At 41.0% G+C, this 14,772-nt stretch overlaps 2 protein-coding genes across 2 annotated transcripts in view; one reads left to right on the top strand and one right to left on the bottom strand.

The window, feature by feature from the left end:
* The window catches only part of LOC147999014 (disks large homolog 5-like), a 202,807-nt gene that overhangs the window by 27,715 nt on the left and 160,320 nt on the right, over positions 1 to 14,772 (bottom strand). The window lies entirely within an intron of this gene.
* Positions 2,314 to 14,772, top strand: part of LOC147999018 (disks large homolog 5-like) — an 81,511-nt gene continuing 69,052 nt past the window's right edge. The window contains exon 1 of the transcript XR_015643822.1: positions 2,314 to 2,943. The gene's annotated coding sequence lies outside the window, so the exon portion shown is untranslated. The remainder of the gene's footprint in view (positions 2,944 to 14,772) is intronic.

The following is a 14,772-nucleotide window of genomic DNA, read 5'->3' as shown; positions in this document are numbered from 1 at the left end:
GTAAGTAACTGGAGCCGAGGCTATCCCCAAAGGTTTGCCTGTCTGTGAAATCTGATACCCTAACTCAGGTGTCTTCCCTGGCCTCAGTGGGAGAAGGTCCACCAGCCCTACAAAAACTTGATGTGTCTTGGTGGAGGCACACTCTGAGGGATATTCCTCTACTCTCTCAGAGGAGATGGTGTGAGGACATTGGGGAGGAACTGTGGGAGAGAAGTAACAAGAGAAAGGACAGCAATTGGGATGCAAAGTGAATTTAAGCCTGAATTAAGGTGAAGAGACACCTTAACTAAGGTAACTAATAAAAGAATCAGTGTGTGCCCATGGCTCCAGGTAGATATGTAGCAGAGGACTAGCTTATCTGGGATCACTGGGACGGGAGAACCTTGTTTCTGAGGAAGCTTCATGAACCATGATATTGGAACTTAGGCCTCTGAGGCGGGAGTGAATTGGTGGGTGGAGGAGCAATCTCATAGGGAGAGGGTGTGGGGGACAGAAGAGAGACTCATGTAGAGGAACATGGAGTGGGAGATAAATTGGAAATGTAGATAAAGTGATGAAAGAAAACTAAAAAACATCAGACTATGAGTATCATTTAATTCAAGCCTCAAATAATAAAAACATAAATGCGAGAGTCTCCTGGTCCTGTTCATGTCATCCTGAATCTTAAAATCTTTTTTCCTCCAAATTCCGTGCCACATGAGGTGCACTGAACTGTCAGCTGCCTGCTTGGATGACAACTGCAGCAGCTTCCCTATGCACTTGCTTTGTAGGAGCACGAAATCTATTGAGCTCCCTTTTCCAAGTTGGAACTTTAATTGGTAAGAGTCTTGCCTTGAGGACACCTTCCACATCTCTACAGTACAGAGGCAGGAGGTTTATCGTTAATAACATTCATCTCCTTAACTATGTCACCCTCCTCTTCAGCACATGAATTTGCTGTGACATTAAACTTCTTAGTGATCTTTTCCACTCTAAGCTGCACATGGTTTTCATGTGTTTGCCCTGTGTGTTGTTCCTTCTCCTGCAGTCTTGAGGAACAGTGACCAAAAGTAACCAAACCACAGGCTCAAAGCCATGTTAATACTGTATTGTGTACTATTTTCACAGAGTTGCCTGAGGTGTAAATGGGACATGGAGAATTCGAACATAGTTTGAATCTTAGGCCTTTCACTGGGCAGTCCCTCATCTTCTCTAAAAATTAACCCCATTCTTCTACCATTGAGACCCACCTGCTGGTTAGCTCTTTACCCCTCTGCCGTGGTCTGTTCCATATCTCTTCCTGCCCATGTCTACTCTGAATCTCCTGCTTCAGCTTGCCTCTGCCTATGTCCCTCTCTATGCCCGGAAGTTCTGCCCACATACTTCCTGACGAAGCTCTTGGCCATCAGATCTTTATTACATCCAATCGGCAGTGAGACAACACCTGATACATCTCTTAGCTTGTGTTGAGCTGAGGAGAAGGACAAACATCCACAAAATAGCAAACCTGATGATGGGACATAGAAATGACAAGAGAAATCCTGCCAGCACTTAGCTCACTGCCAGTACAGAACTAACAATTGAAAGTTGACACACCTTAGTACAAAGGGAGGTCACCTCAGCATTTCCCCTTTTACTCCAAGAAATACCTTTAATTTAACATTAATAAGCTAGATAAAATAAGAAAACTTATGAGATGCATCAGGTAAGAATTACTGTCACAATATTCTGTCCATTCGTATTTTGCAAAATTGGAGAAGGTACTTCGTTATCTAAATTATATTAGTCTAAAATTTTGTACCTAAATCATTTTCTATCACTTTTTAAGCTTTGTATCCCTTATCTATCATAACTTGCATTTATTAACCATAATAAGTCTTCTGAGACCAAATGTACTTTCATTAATTCCAAACAATTTAAGCGTTTATGTCTTTCATCCTTAAAATTTGACACATTTTTTGCGTACAAATTTTCTTTATTCAGCTTCTACACGAAGATTATTTTTGCTCTGATTTAGAGCAGGATGCAAGGGTGGAGTGCAGACCTGAGGGGAGGGCAGATGAATGGAGTTGAGCTGCAGGATGTGAGGTTCACAGAGAATAAATAAGAAGTTAAAAAAAATAAGAAATGAGCACAGTGGGGATGAAGCTGTGAATACTTGGCATGGGGACGTTTGGCAGTGGACTGGGCATTTTAGGGGTGGGGTGGATTGGCGTGGGTTCTGGAGTAGTAAGGATGATGTCTGTTCTTGTCTTTTGGGGAAACTCCTCGGTCTTCTCCCATCCCTCCTCCACCTCTACCCCCACCTCCAACCGCCATAACTGCCTCCTACCACAGCAGCGGCTTCTGGGCATCGGCCTCTTTCTGCTCAAGCTCTTCTATGTGCTCGGGGTGGTACAAGCTTTTAAAAGTCCCAGGCAGTGGGCAGACCACGCTCACTCTCCTGGCATCCCCATCCTCTCTCAGGACTTATGGTGCCAGAGCGGTTATCACAGGAGTTTTGATACTGCTGTGGAGTGTCCATAGAGCCCTGCTTTCTGAGCCTCCCATGTCCACCCTGTTCCTGTCCAGGTTCCTGGCTGTCACATTTCTGCACGATGGTGAACAAGTTTGTTTTTCTGATTCTCATAACAAGAAAAGGTTAAGACTAAACTATCTAATCTTCAACCCCATCCAAGATCTGAGGAGGAGAAATGTTGCCTGAATAAAAGGAAATTCAGAGCAAACAGCTTCCAAATCTAAAGAAATGACAGAAATTGTTGGCTACCCTGGGAGTCAGTCAGCAAATATTCCTGTGTCACTGTGGCATCCACCTTCAACTCACTGGGCCAGGAGCTCTGACAACAATCCTTTGAAGCAGGTCACTTGAAGGACTATCCTATTTTTTTTTTCCAAAAACTGGGACACAGACTTCCCCATGATCAACTTCTGCACAGTCTGGACAGCTTTCTGGCAGCAGTAGAGGTAAGTGGGTAGTATTTCACCCAATGGTTCTTTAGAGCCCATCATCTTTTTCAGAATAGATTGGGGACACTACCAGGAGTTGAGGTCTCTCCCACTGTGAAAAGCCTTTAACTATTAGGACATCTGAAATGGCAGATTCTTCAGATCTCTAAAGGATTTGAGAACCACCTTTGTATATAATGTCTATCTCAGTGGACAAATGTGGCTTTTTTTCCCCAAGGGATTTACTTCCTACTTAACTTTAAAAACATACACAGGAAGTTAAATAAAGCTTATTTCTGTACCTAACTAAAGCAGTACCTAACATGACTGGAAAACTGATTATTTATAGTTGGAAAGTACTAGCTTGAATTCCTTAATTATCCACGGCAGTGTGCAGTAGTAATTTTATAAAATTAGAATTTTACACCACATTGTGAATAAGTTGCATATACTTATATCTTAAAAATGAATTGAATCATTTATGCAAGTACAATTTTAAATTCTATCATCATTCAAAAATCCATGCCATCCTAAAATATTTGAGACTTGGTATTGCTTTCTAGTATAAATAGAGATACAGTGATCTATGATTTTGTCATTTTAGTCCCTTCTCCTGATTTCCCACAACATTAGACAGAGAATTGAGGAGAGAAAGAGAAAGGAAGAAAGACATCCCTGATTCGAATCTGCTTTACTGTTTCCTCCCTGACCATGGCCAGTAAGAACTTGCAACCAACCCCCTAACTGACAATAATCATCTACAGCCCACGGCAGACAAATAACCACCCACCCACCCTTCCTCTTGAGAATGAGGGGGTCATGTTCCTTTAAGTTGCTTCCCAATGTGTGTGGGGTGACAACATGTTTTGGGGACCTTTCAACAATTGGGACATTTTCCAAATCCTGGGAGATCTTGCAGTTTCCTATGCGTCCAGACCCTGAATGTGGCAGGATTAACTGAAGTCCTGGCTACATTAACAATGAAAAATACAAACACACATTCCTACCATATGAGGAAGGTCACCGGATATCTACCCCTTGAAGTTTGCTCAAAACAATTAGTCAATTAGCTTTTTATTTATCTTCAGGTCACTTCTTAGTAACCAGGCAGAAAAGAGACAGATTGTTTGCCAAAATTATATCAATTGCTTCTAAGCCAGTCACCAATTGAGTTCCTGCCATCCTTTGAAGTTTCATCAGAGAGGCTCTATTTTGCACAGACTCACAATACTTATGTCTCCCATGTGGCAAACTAAAAGAACTGTTAAGATCTCCTTAAATAATACAACAGTTTTCCCAATCCAAAGTCTCCCACCCTCCTCCAAAAAATCAAGAGATTCCTCACAAACATCTCCACTCACTTCGGTACCAGTTTATATATCAGTCACATTTCTGTTACTGCAGAAAAATACTATGACCAAGAACAACTCAAGGAATACAGTTCTTCACATTGTGGTAACCAACCCCAACTACCAAATTATTTCATTGCTAAGTCATAAATATAAGGTGGCTACTGTTTGAATTGTAATGTAAATAGCATGTATAAAGTATGTCTCATATGTGGTTGTTCCCTGAAGGGCTTGCAACCCACAGGTTGAAAACTGCACTTGTGTGTGGTGGTGGGAGGGGGGGTTGTGAGTTTTTTGTTTTGTTTGTTTGTTTTCCTTTTTCTCAAAACCCAAATGCTGATAAGAACATAGGCCAATATCAGGCTCTTCAATTTTATTCCATTAGGCACTGTGTCTGCTCTCATGATATTAACATGCTGGTTTTTCTTTTTTACTATTCCCCAAAATGAAGGTGAAATCATTAAAGGTGATGCCTCCCGCAGTGCTTTACTGTCTTATTAGTTAGCAGTGTCTGACTGCCCTGCTCAGTTGTGCTTTCATGTGAGTTCTGAGATTTTTTTTTCATTCCCATGAAGTTCAGCATTGAACATCTGTGACTTATACCTGATTTTAGTGGAAATGCATTAAGATTTTTCTCCAGTTAGGATGCTGTTGGCCTTGTATATTGCCTTTGTATTGTGAAGTTATGTCTTCTCCATATCTCAGCTTCTGCAGGACTTTTTCTTGAATCGCTGTGTGATTTTGCTAAAGAAATTGTCTGCCTCTAGTGCAGTGATCATGTGTTTCCTGTTCTTGGTTTTATGTGGTAAATTGTTTATTCATTTGTATTTGTTGAAACATTCTTGTACCTCTGGAATCAAGCCAGCGTCATCATGGTACCTGATACTTTTGGTATTTTCCTGAATTTTATTTGTCAGTATTTTATTGAGAAATTTTTCACTTAAATGTTCCTTCCAATCTTATTTTCTTTTCTATGTTGCAAAGAGACACCATGAGCAAGGGAACTTATAGAAGAAAGTTTATTGCAGCTTACAGTTTCAAGATCATGAGTCTTTGATTATTATGCTGGGGTACATGGCAGCAGGTAGGACACCATGTTTCTAAAGAACTGGCTGAGATCTTACATCTTATCTGCAAGTTGGACACAGAAAGTGACTGTTAACTATAAATGGTATTGAATTTGGAAACCTCAATGCCCAATCCCATAACATTCCTCCAACAAATCGATATCTTATAATTCTTACCGAACATTTCCACAAACCAGGAATAATCATTCCTATATATGAGTTTATGGGGGCCATTATCATTCAGATCACCATATTCCACTCCCAATTCCTCATAGGTTCTTAAACATATCATAATAAAAAAATACATTAGCTCAGCTTCCAAGACTCCTGTAGTCTTTCGGTCTCTGTACAGTTTATCCACAGTGCTTTATGATACTCCAGGCAGTCCCTTAATTATTCCCCCTACAAAATCAAAAGGCAAATTATACACATCCAATGTGTAATGCCAAAAGTAAATGTTATCATTGCAATGGGAAATTGGGAATGTGGTGAGTAAATTCACGGCATAAACCAAAAAGAGCGCACGCCAAATTTGCTACTTCTGATGAATGACAAAGGGATTAGATGGGTCCACTCCCGTGGCTTTGCTGATTGCAACATAAATCCTAAAACTATGTTGTATCACAGAGATTTGTGGTGCTTGTGTTTTTATTGTCATTCGTTTCTAGGAATTTTAATTTTTCCTTATGGATTTCTCCCTTGGCCCTTTCAGTAGTGTGTTGTTTGTGTTGCTGACTTTCCATGAGTGTGTGCACTGACTGTACTTTCAATTGTGTGATATCAGTTTGATTCCTTTGTGCTCAGATAGAATGCACGACACTACTTCAACCTTCTTATCTTTCCTGAGGGTTGTTCTGTGTCCTAACCCGTAGTCAATTTTGGAGACAGAAGCACAGGCTGATAGAAAATATATGTATAGTTCTGTGTAGTTTGTTAGGTCCATTTGACTGATGATGTCACTGAATTCTGCTCATCCTCTTTTGTTTATTTGCATGTGATCTGTCAACTGGTCAGAATGGACTATTAAAACCAATTACAACCACTGTTATAGCTAATCTGTAGTTTCATATCTATCTGATAGTATGTACTTTTAAAATTAGGAAGCTTGTGTTTAATATGTATTTATTTAGAGTTGTGGTATCTTTTGATAATTGCAAAGTATGAAGTGAATGTCCTTACATGTTGTGGACAGGATTGGTTTGAAATCTATTCTGTCAGCTAGATAGAGAAACTGCATAGAATTGCTATAGGGACCTGTGTCTTAGGTCTGTTTCCCTAGTATATCCTCTACATCTCTCATGATGGTGATCCTGTTTCTGGCTAAATGTATGTCTGTTTACTGGGGAATTGAGTTTAGTGACATGTATTAAATTTTGTCATTTTGTTAATTTTTGTGGTTTTTATTGGCCTCTTTTGATTGACTGTCATAGTTTTGTTACATTATTTCCTGTGTCCTCTGGTATTTTATGCTTCCCTTCAAACTAAAGTATTCCTTTTAGGATCCTCTACAGAGCTGTCTTACTGGTTATACATATTTTGTTAAATTTATTTTTAGTGTGCATTCGTCAGCACAGTAGCTGTGCAGCTGCCTGCCCTCCATGGTATCAGATCTACTTTCCAAACAATAACGCTCAACTCTTACTGACTGTGTAGCATATTGGCTGCTCTTTGTTCCCCTTGGACAGCCCGCAGGACCAGGTGCTCCTCTCCCTTAACCATGGCTGCTGTCCTCTTCCTCTCTCCTCTCCATCACACACGTTCTTCCTTTATTCTCTGGCAGCTTCTTCTTCCTTCTTCCCTCCTCATGATCCTCTCTAGCAAAGCCCTCAAAGCTCCCCTCCCCCATCTCTTGGCTGTGCAGCTGTTGGCTGGTGGCTTCTTTATAAACACAGTTAACTGGGAGCAGGGTCAGGTTTTTTTTGGATTAACCAGTCTTGAGTTCTACAAATTAGCAGTAAAATACAAGCAGAATTAGGCCACTCCACCACAAGGATTTCTTTTGCTTTGTTTTGTTTTAATTTTTCTTTTACCTTTTACTTTATTTTATTTTTGGCTATTTTTTAATCATTAGTTTTTTTATTTATGTATATTTCAAATGTTGTCCCGCTTTCCTGACTCCCCTCATCAAATCTTACATCCCATTTCTGCTCAGCTTTGCCTATGTGACAGTGTTCCCCCACCTACACATATCCATCCCCATCTCACACCTCTAGGATCTCCTTTTGGTGGGGCAATAGGCCTCAGGGTAGTCAATGGCCTCCCACCCCATGATGCCACTTAAGTCAGTCCTCTTCTACACAGTTACCTAGAACCATAGAGCCATCCTTGTATATACTTTGGCTGGCAGTTTGGTCCCTAGGAGCTGCGGGACTGGTGACAGAGGATCTGGTTAGATATTAAAGACAAATGGTTTCTGCTTTCTCCTCTTTTTTCTGGTTATAGGTGAAATCATGTTTGTTTGCTTCCCTTTTTTGAAATTATTGAGTTGATTAATTTCTTGGTTTTTCTTGTGTATAGTTTAGCTCATTTTCTTGGGGTTTTCCTCATATTATCCTCTGTTGTGCTCTCTTAAAGAAAAATATTGTTTAAATTTGGTTTTGTTGTGAAATATCTTGGTTTCTCTATTTATGGTGATTGAGAATTATGCTGGGTATAGGAGTCTGGGTCTGCAATACATCTGCCCAAATTTTTCTGGCTTTTGGAGTCTCTGTTGAGAAGTCTGGTGTAATTCAGATAGGTCTGAATTTATTTATTACTGGTTATTTATACCCTACCCCTTTTAAAGTTCTTTCTTTGATCTGCGTATTTAGTGTTTTAATTATTATGTGAATGGCAGAGTTTTTTCTGGTACAATTCATTTAGCCTTCTGTAGGCCTCTTGTACAGTTATGGCATTTTCTTCCTTACCTTATGGAAGTTTTCTGCTATAATTTATTGAAGATGTTTACTGGACCTATGAACTGGAAATCTTAATTCTGTTCTATATCTATTATCCTTAGATTTGGACTTTTAATTGTGTCCTGAAATTCATGGATGTTTTGGATTCAATAAACCATACATGTTTATCTGAGATGGGTGTTTTGTGTTTTGTGGGGTGACCTCCTTGATGCCAACTCTTCCATTTAGTAGCAGGTTGGATAATGAGACATGGTTAGGAATGGTGACCTCTTGACATAAACTATATGAAAATAGGTAGGTTAATTTATGTGTGTCAAGTATCAGTAGTCTCCTGGGTGGTTTTGGTTCCCAGTTGGCCATGTGCAACAGTTTCAAAAGCCCAGGTTTGATATTCCTTGGTTTTCCTATGATGATGCACTCAGATATGACAGATATCAACAGAATCCTTGTCAAAGAACTTAATTTATATAATAGACCAAAAATTACTAATTATGTTACAAAATATTTGATCACACTGTGATCTCCAAGAATGTATTATTTACCGATAAACTATTGTGTGGTATAGCATCGCCATGGCACAGACATTTAACACGAGGGTTGGTTGTTTGATGCAAACATGGACTCTAATTTGGTAAGGCTAACCTACCACACACCTTTATTGCAAAGTTAAAACTGCACTTAGGTTCAGAGATGGTCAAGGAAGGACTTGAAAGGAAATGAAGATAACTAAACCAATGGAAAGTCTTTGAGTTGAAGGATTTTTAGAAAGTGTGCAGAGGGAACAGGAATGCTCTTCTGGGAGGTCAGTGAATTAGGAAGGACAGTTGGGAGTTGACTTCTGTATCTGACTCCTGCGACTTCATTGGTAAAAATTAACGTCTGGAATTTTGTGTTGTAAAACAACACATTGGCTCTGCAGCTTTTGGCAAGGGCCATGGACAGAGAGATCACACCAGCTGGGGACAATCTGAAAAGAAATCAGGTTTTCTTAAGTCACCTGAGAAGTCCTCAAGGAGAGAGGAATGAATGGGTAGCACCATAATAGAAGGCCTTAGGATCTCAGATAGTTCTACTCTAGATGCCTTGAAAATAGAAGCAGAAAATGAAAAACTAAATGACTTCACAGGAATTAGCTCAATTCTGAGTATGATTATTTCATATTGGCATTTTATACCTGATTCATTTTTTAAAAAATTAAAAAAAGAGCCTTCTGTTTTAATGCGAGGCTGTCTTAGAATCACAAAATGCTTACAACACCTACATCTAACAGTATCGGGCTAGAGATTCTACTTTTAAATGCATCACCATCGACAGCTTCCATTTAACCAGCAGGTGTCCATGCCAGGCAGACGCTGAGCAGGTTGTATGTTCTGTTAATCTCCACAACAACCCAATTCAGCAGAAACACGTCCATTTTACAGGTGAAGAAACCACAGCTCAAAGCAAATGAGTACCAGGGTCCCCTCAGTCTCACTGTCTGTCACTCAGACCCACATCCTTCTCTGTAAAGGGAAGCCATGGGCCTGATGTGGGCTGTGCAAGCTGACTCTGCTGAGATGATCAATGCTATTCTTGACCCTGGGAGAATTTAAGACAAGGTGACCCACAGACTCCTGGGATAGATTCTATCTCTGGGTTCTAGGGTGTGACACAGTATCCCTTGCCATGGGTCTCTACTCATCTGAGGAGTCTGTTCCCATCTGTCAGCTTCTATGGCAGTGGCTCAAAACACTCCTAGTGGTACAACCCTTTAATACAGCTCTTCATGCTGTGATGGCTTCCACCAGGAAATTATTCCATTGCTACTTCATAACTAATATTGCTACTCTTATATGTCATAGCATGCTAAGTATCTGATATGCAAGGTATCTGACATACACTCTCCTAGAAGGGGTCATGACACACAGGTTGAGCAACATTACTCAATAAACTTTTTTTTTCTTTTATAAAGAGAGGCCTTCGTCTCAGAAGGACCTGGACCAGATGCCCTGTAGTAGTGACAAGTTTTAGCAGGCCCAAGGCTGCTTGCCTTAATGACACAGACATTCCTGGCTAAAGGCACAATCTGAAATCACTGTCCCCAGGATATTTCTTACCTCAACCCCCCCCCATTACAATGTCTGTCTCCTTGGACATATCTGTCCAGGAAGCCAGTCCCTGTAGTCTCTGATACAGACAGAATGCTAAAGGCAAGAATGCTTTCACTCTGTTGGCCTACCGTCACTTCTACAGAAGTAAGTTCAAATCCCCGAGTGTAAATGTGTGTCTTTAACATAGTGTGTGAAACTTGAAATCTCATCTGTTTGTGTTAGCAAAAACCTACTCTCACTTCAGATTAACAGCTGACCAATAATTATTTTCAGGAGACCACAGAGGGTGGCCAGGCCTGCAGAGTCAGATCCCCTCCCTGCCTGGGATGATCCCACCCAGGTTGGACTGCAGCTTCACTTATCAGCTGATATCAGAAAAATGTTATCTTAAGATTCTGCAGTCCACGGTCTGGACAAAAGTTGTTAAATGGCTAGTATGGGAGTTTTCTCCAGCTTAAAATCATTCTGGTCTCTTCTCTCCCCTGGGCTGCCCTCTGTTCTCTCAGGTCTGTTGGTCCTGGAAAGACCTGGGTTCACCTCAAGGCCTGGGTTGTGGAGGAGGACTTTTTGTTGTGGAAATGAGCATGGATCAAGGATGTAGTCCTACTCTGACTGGGCAATTAAGCTGCAGAAAATCTTCTCCAATGACAGAACTAGGTCATGTGGGAGCCAACACTGTTTCAAAGGGAGAGCTGGTTGCTTTCTCCTGGAAGAAGCACTTGGGGGTTGACTGTCACTTCTGAACCTTCTGTTCTAAGTCACTTCTCAGAAGAAACACTTTGCCTTAAGTCCTCTGTGGGACCCACCCAGCACTGGGGCTGGAGGATCCTCTGGTGTTGCAGCTCTGAGCTGGGAGGAGGAGCTAGCACACTGACATGAAGAAGCCTGTTTTCACAGCTGATCTAGATCTGAGGAACAGGTGCTTTTAAAGAAGCATGTGAAAGCATCTCCTGCAGGAGGGCTCACAATGCAGGGAAAGTCACACGGGAGAGCGAAAAGTGGCTTCCCAACTTCCACTGGGCAAGAACCAGGGAGGGTATTGGATGGATGATCAGAGAGTTTGAGAAAGGCCTGCACCTCCCTGAGTGTCCTCCCTCAATCATAAGTCCCCCTACTGCCCCAGGGGCACACCTGAGGCTCAGCAAAGCCTGCCACCTGCTGGGGTCCCTCAAACTAAGCAGTGAGTGTAGAACTGTGCAAAACACATCTGGGGATGGGGAGACATAAGTGTCAGCTGGGCCTGTCCTCACTGCCTTTAGACTCTAATGGCAGGGCCGGTGCAGGGAATGGCTACTCCAGATCTCAAATGTCTTGGGCTGAAGAAGTAGGAGATGTCAGAGTCAGGGTCAGGGGCCGGGGCCGGGGCCAGGGCTGGGGACAGGTCAGGGTCAGGGTCAGGGTCAGGGTCAGGCAGAGTCAGGCAGAAAAAATTCAAGTCCCTGCCAGCAGACTGATAGGCTATGGGCATGAAGAAGTGCTGTGGTAGAGAGTGCCCTTGTTCTCTCTGGTTCGGCAAGTAACCAAGGTGTGATGGGAAAAGTTGGGGAACTCACAGACAAATGATTTGACACCAAATCTTCCCTTTGGCAGCATTTAGGAGAAGAAGCTAAGGTCAGGAGAGGTGACACCTTGCCATAAGTTATGTGACAAGAGGGATGGTGAAATGATCCCTTGTGATAAGAATCAAGGTTTCCTCTGTGGCACTTAGGTCTATACTGGCCCTGTGCAACAGCTTCAAGAACCCATTTCTGATTTTCCTTGGGATTCCCGTGATGATGCACTCAGTCAGGATTGGAAACAACCAAAATGGTAGTCAAAGTGCTTCATTTAAAAAATGTAGGGAACACTGCAAACTCATGTTTCAGGATATTTGATTACATTGTAAGCCCCAAGATTTGTTATTTACTTAAAAAAATGTACATCTGGTGGTGTAGGTCAGCACTAACACAGACATTTACCTCTAGAGCTTGGTGGTTTTTATTGATAGAGAAATTGCATAGAATCGCCATAGGAACCTGTGTCTTAGGTCTGTTTCCCTAGTATATCCTCTATATCTATCATGATGGTGATCATGTTTCTTGCTAAATGTATGTGTGTTTACTGGGGAATTGAGTTTAGTGACGTGCAAATATTATTTAAACCTATGTATTAAATGTTGTCATTTTGTTAATTTTTGTGGTTTTTATTGGATTCTTTTGATTGACTGTTGTAGTTTTATTAAATCATTTCCTGTTTTCTCTAATAGTTTATGCTTCCCTTCAAGCTAAAGTATTCCTTTTAGGATCCTCTACAGAGCTGTCTTACTGGTTATACATATTGTGTTAAATTTATTTTTAGTGTGCATTAGTCAGCACAGTAGCTGGGCAGCTGCCTGCCCTCCATGGTATCAGATCTACTTTCCAAACAATAACGCTCAACTCTTACTGACTGTGTAGCATCTTGGCTGCTCTTTGTTCCCCTTGGACAGCCCTCAGGACCAGGCTCTCCTCTCCCTTAACCATGGCTGCTGTCCTCTTCCTCTCTCCTCTCCATCACACACGTTCTTCCTTTATTCTCTGGCAGCTTCTTCTTCCTTCTTCCCTCCTCATGATCCTCTCTAGCAAAGCCCTCAAAGCTCACCTCCCCCATCTCTCTGCTGTGCAGCTGTTGGCTGTTGGCTTCTTTATGATCACAGTTAACTGGGAGCAGGGTCAGCGTTTGGGGGTTAACCAGTCTTGAGTTCTACAAATTAGCATTAAATAAAAGCAGAATTAGACTAATACACTACAGGGATTTCTTTAGTTTTGTTTTGGTGTAAGTTTTCTTTTATCTTTTCACTTTCTACTTTATTTTAGGCTATTTTTTTTATTAATTGGTTATTTTATTTATTTATATTTCAAATGTTTTCCTGCTTTCCAGACTCCCCTCATCAAATCTTAAATCCCATTTCTGCTCAGCTTTGCCCATATCACAGTGCTCCCCCACCCACACATATCCATTCCCACCTCACAACTCCAGGATCTCCTTTTGGTGGGGCAACAGGCCTCTGTGTAGTCAATGGCCTCTCCCCACATGGATGCCTCTTAAGTCAGTCCTCTTCTACACAGTTACCTAGAACCATAGACCCATCCTTGTATACACTTTTGCTGGCAGTTTTGTCCCTAGGAACTGGGGGATTGGTGACAGAGGGTCTGGTTAGATATTAATGACCAATGGTTGCTGCTGTCTCTTCTTTTTCTGGTTGTACGTGAAATTATGTTTGGGTGCTTCTCTTCTTATTTTTGAAATTATTGTGAGGTGATTAATTTCTTGTTTTTTCTTGGGTATAGTTTAGCTCATTGTCTTGGATTTTTCCTCCTATTATCTTCGGTTATGCTTTCTTAGTTTAAATTTGTATTTGTCATAAAATATCTTGGTTTCTCCATTCATGGTGATTGCGAATTATGCTGGGAATAAGAACCTGGGTCTGCATTACATCTGTCCAGGATTTTTTGGCTCTTTCAGTCTCCGTTGAGCAGTCTGGTGTAATTCAGATAGGTCTGAATTCATTTCTTAGTAGATATTTATACCTTACCCTGTATAATATTCTTTCTTTTATCTGTGTATTTAGTGTTTTAATTATTATGTGAATGGAGCAAATTTTTCTGGTTAAATTAATTTGCGTTCTGTAGGCTTCCTGTACCTTTATGGCCTTTAATTTCTTTACCTTATGGAAGTTTTCTGCTATGATATGTTGAAGATGTTTACTGGACCTATGAACTAGAAATCTCAATTCTCTTCTATGTCTCTTATCCTTGTGTTTGGACTTTTAATTGTGTCCTGAAATCCATGGATGTTTGGATTCAATAAAGCATACATATGTATCTGAGATGGATGTTTTGTGCTTTGTGGGTGACCTCCTTGACCCCAACTCTTCCATTTAGTAGCACGTTGGATAATGACACATGGTCAGCAATGGTGACTTCTTGCCATAAATTATATGAAAATAGGGAGGTGACTTTATGTGTGTCAAGTATCAGTAGTCTCCTGGGTGGTTTTGGTCCCCGGTTGGCTGTATGCAACATTTTCAAAAGCCCAGGATTTATATTCTTTGGGATTCCCATGGTGAGTCACACAGACATGACAGAAAAAGACCAGAATAAACAGGATAGTACTTGACTTATGTAATAGAGAGAACATTACTAAGTTGTGTTACAAAATATTTGATCACACTCTGATCTTCATGAATGTATTATTTCATGAAAAACTATTGTGTGGTATAGCATCGCCAGGGCACAGACATTTAATGCAAGAGCTCTTTGTTTACTGTGAACATGGACTTTATTACTGTTCACCTCACCTACCTCACACCTTTACTGCAAAGCTAAAGGGCACTTAGGTCTAGAGCAGATCAAGGCACAACTTGATAGGAAATGAAGATGACTAGGGCAATGGAAAGTCTTTGAGTTGAAGGATTTTTAAGAAA

Source organism: Rattus norvegicus, chromosome 19, assembly GCF_021556685.1.
Source record: "Rattus norvegicus strain SHRSP/BbbUtx chromosome 19, alternate assembly SHRSP_T2T, whole genome shotgun sequence".
Classification (NCBI taxonomy): Eukaryota; Metazoa; Chordata; class Mammalia; order Rodentia; family Muridae; genus Rattus; species Rattus norvegicus.
This window is presented reverse-complemented; position numbering and strand designations above follow the sequence as displayed.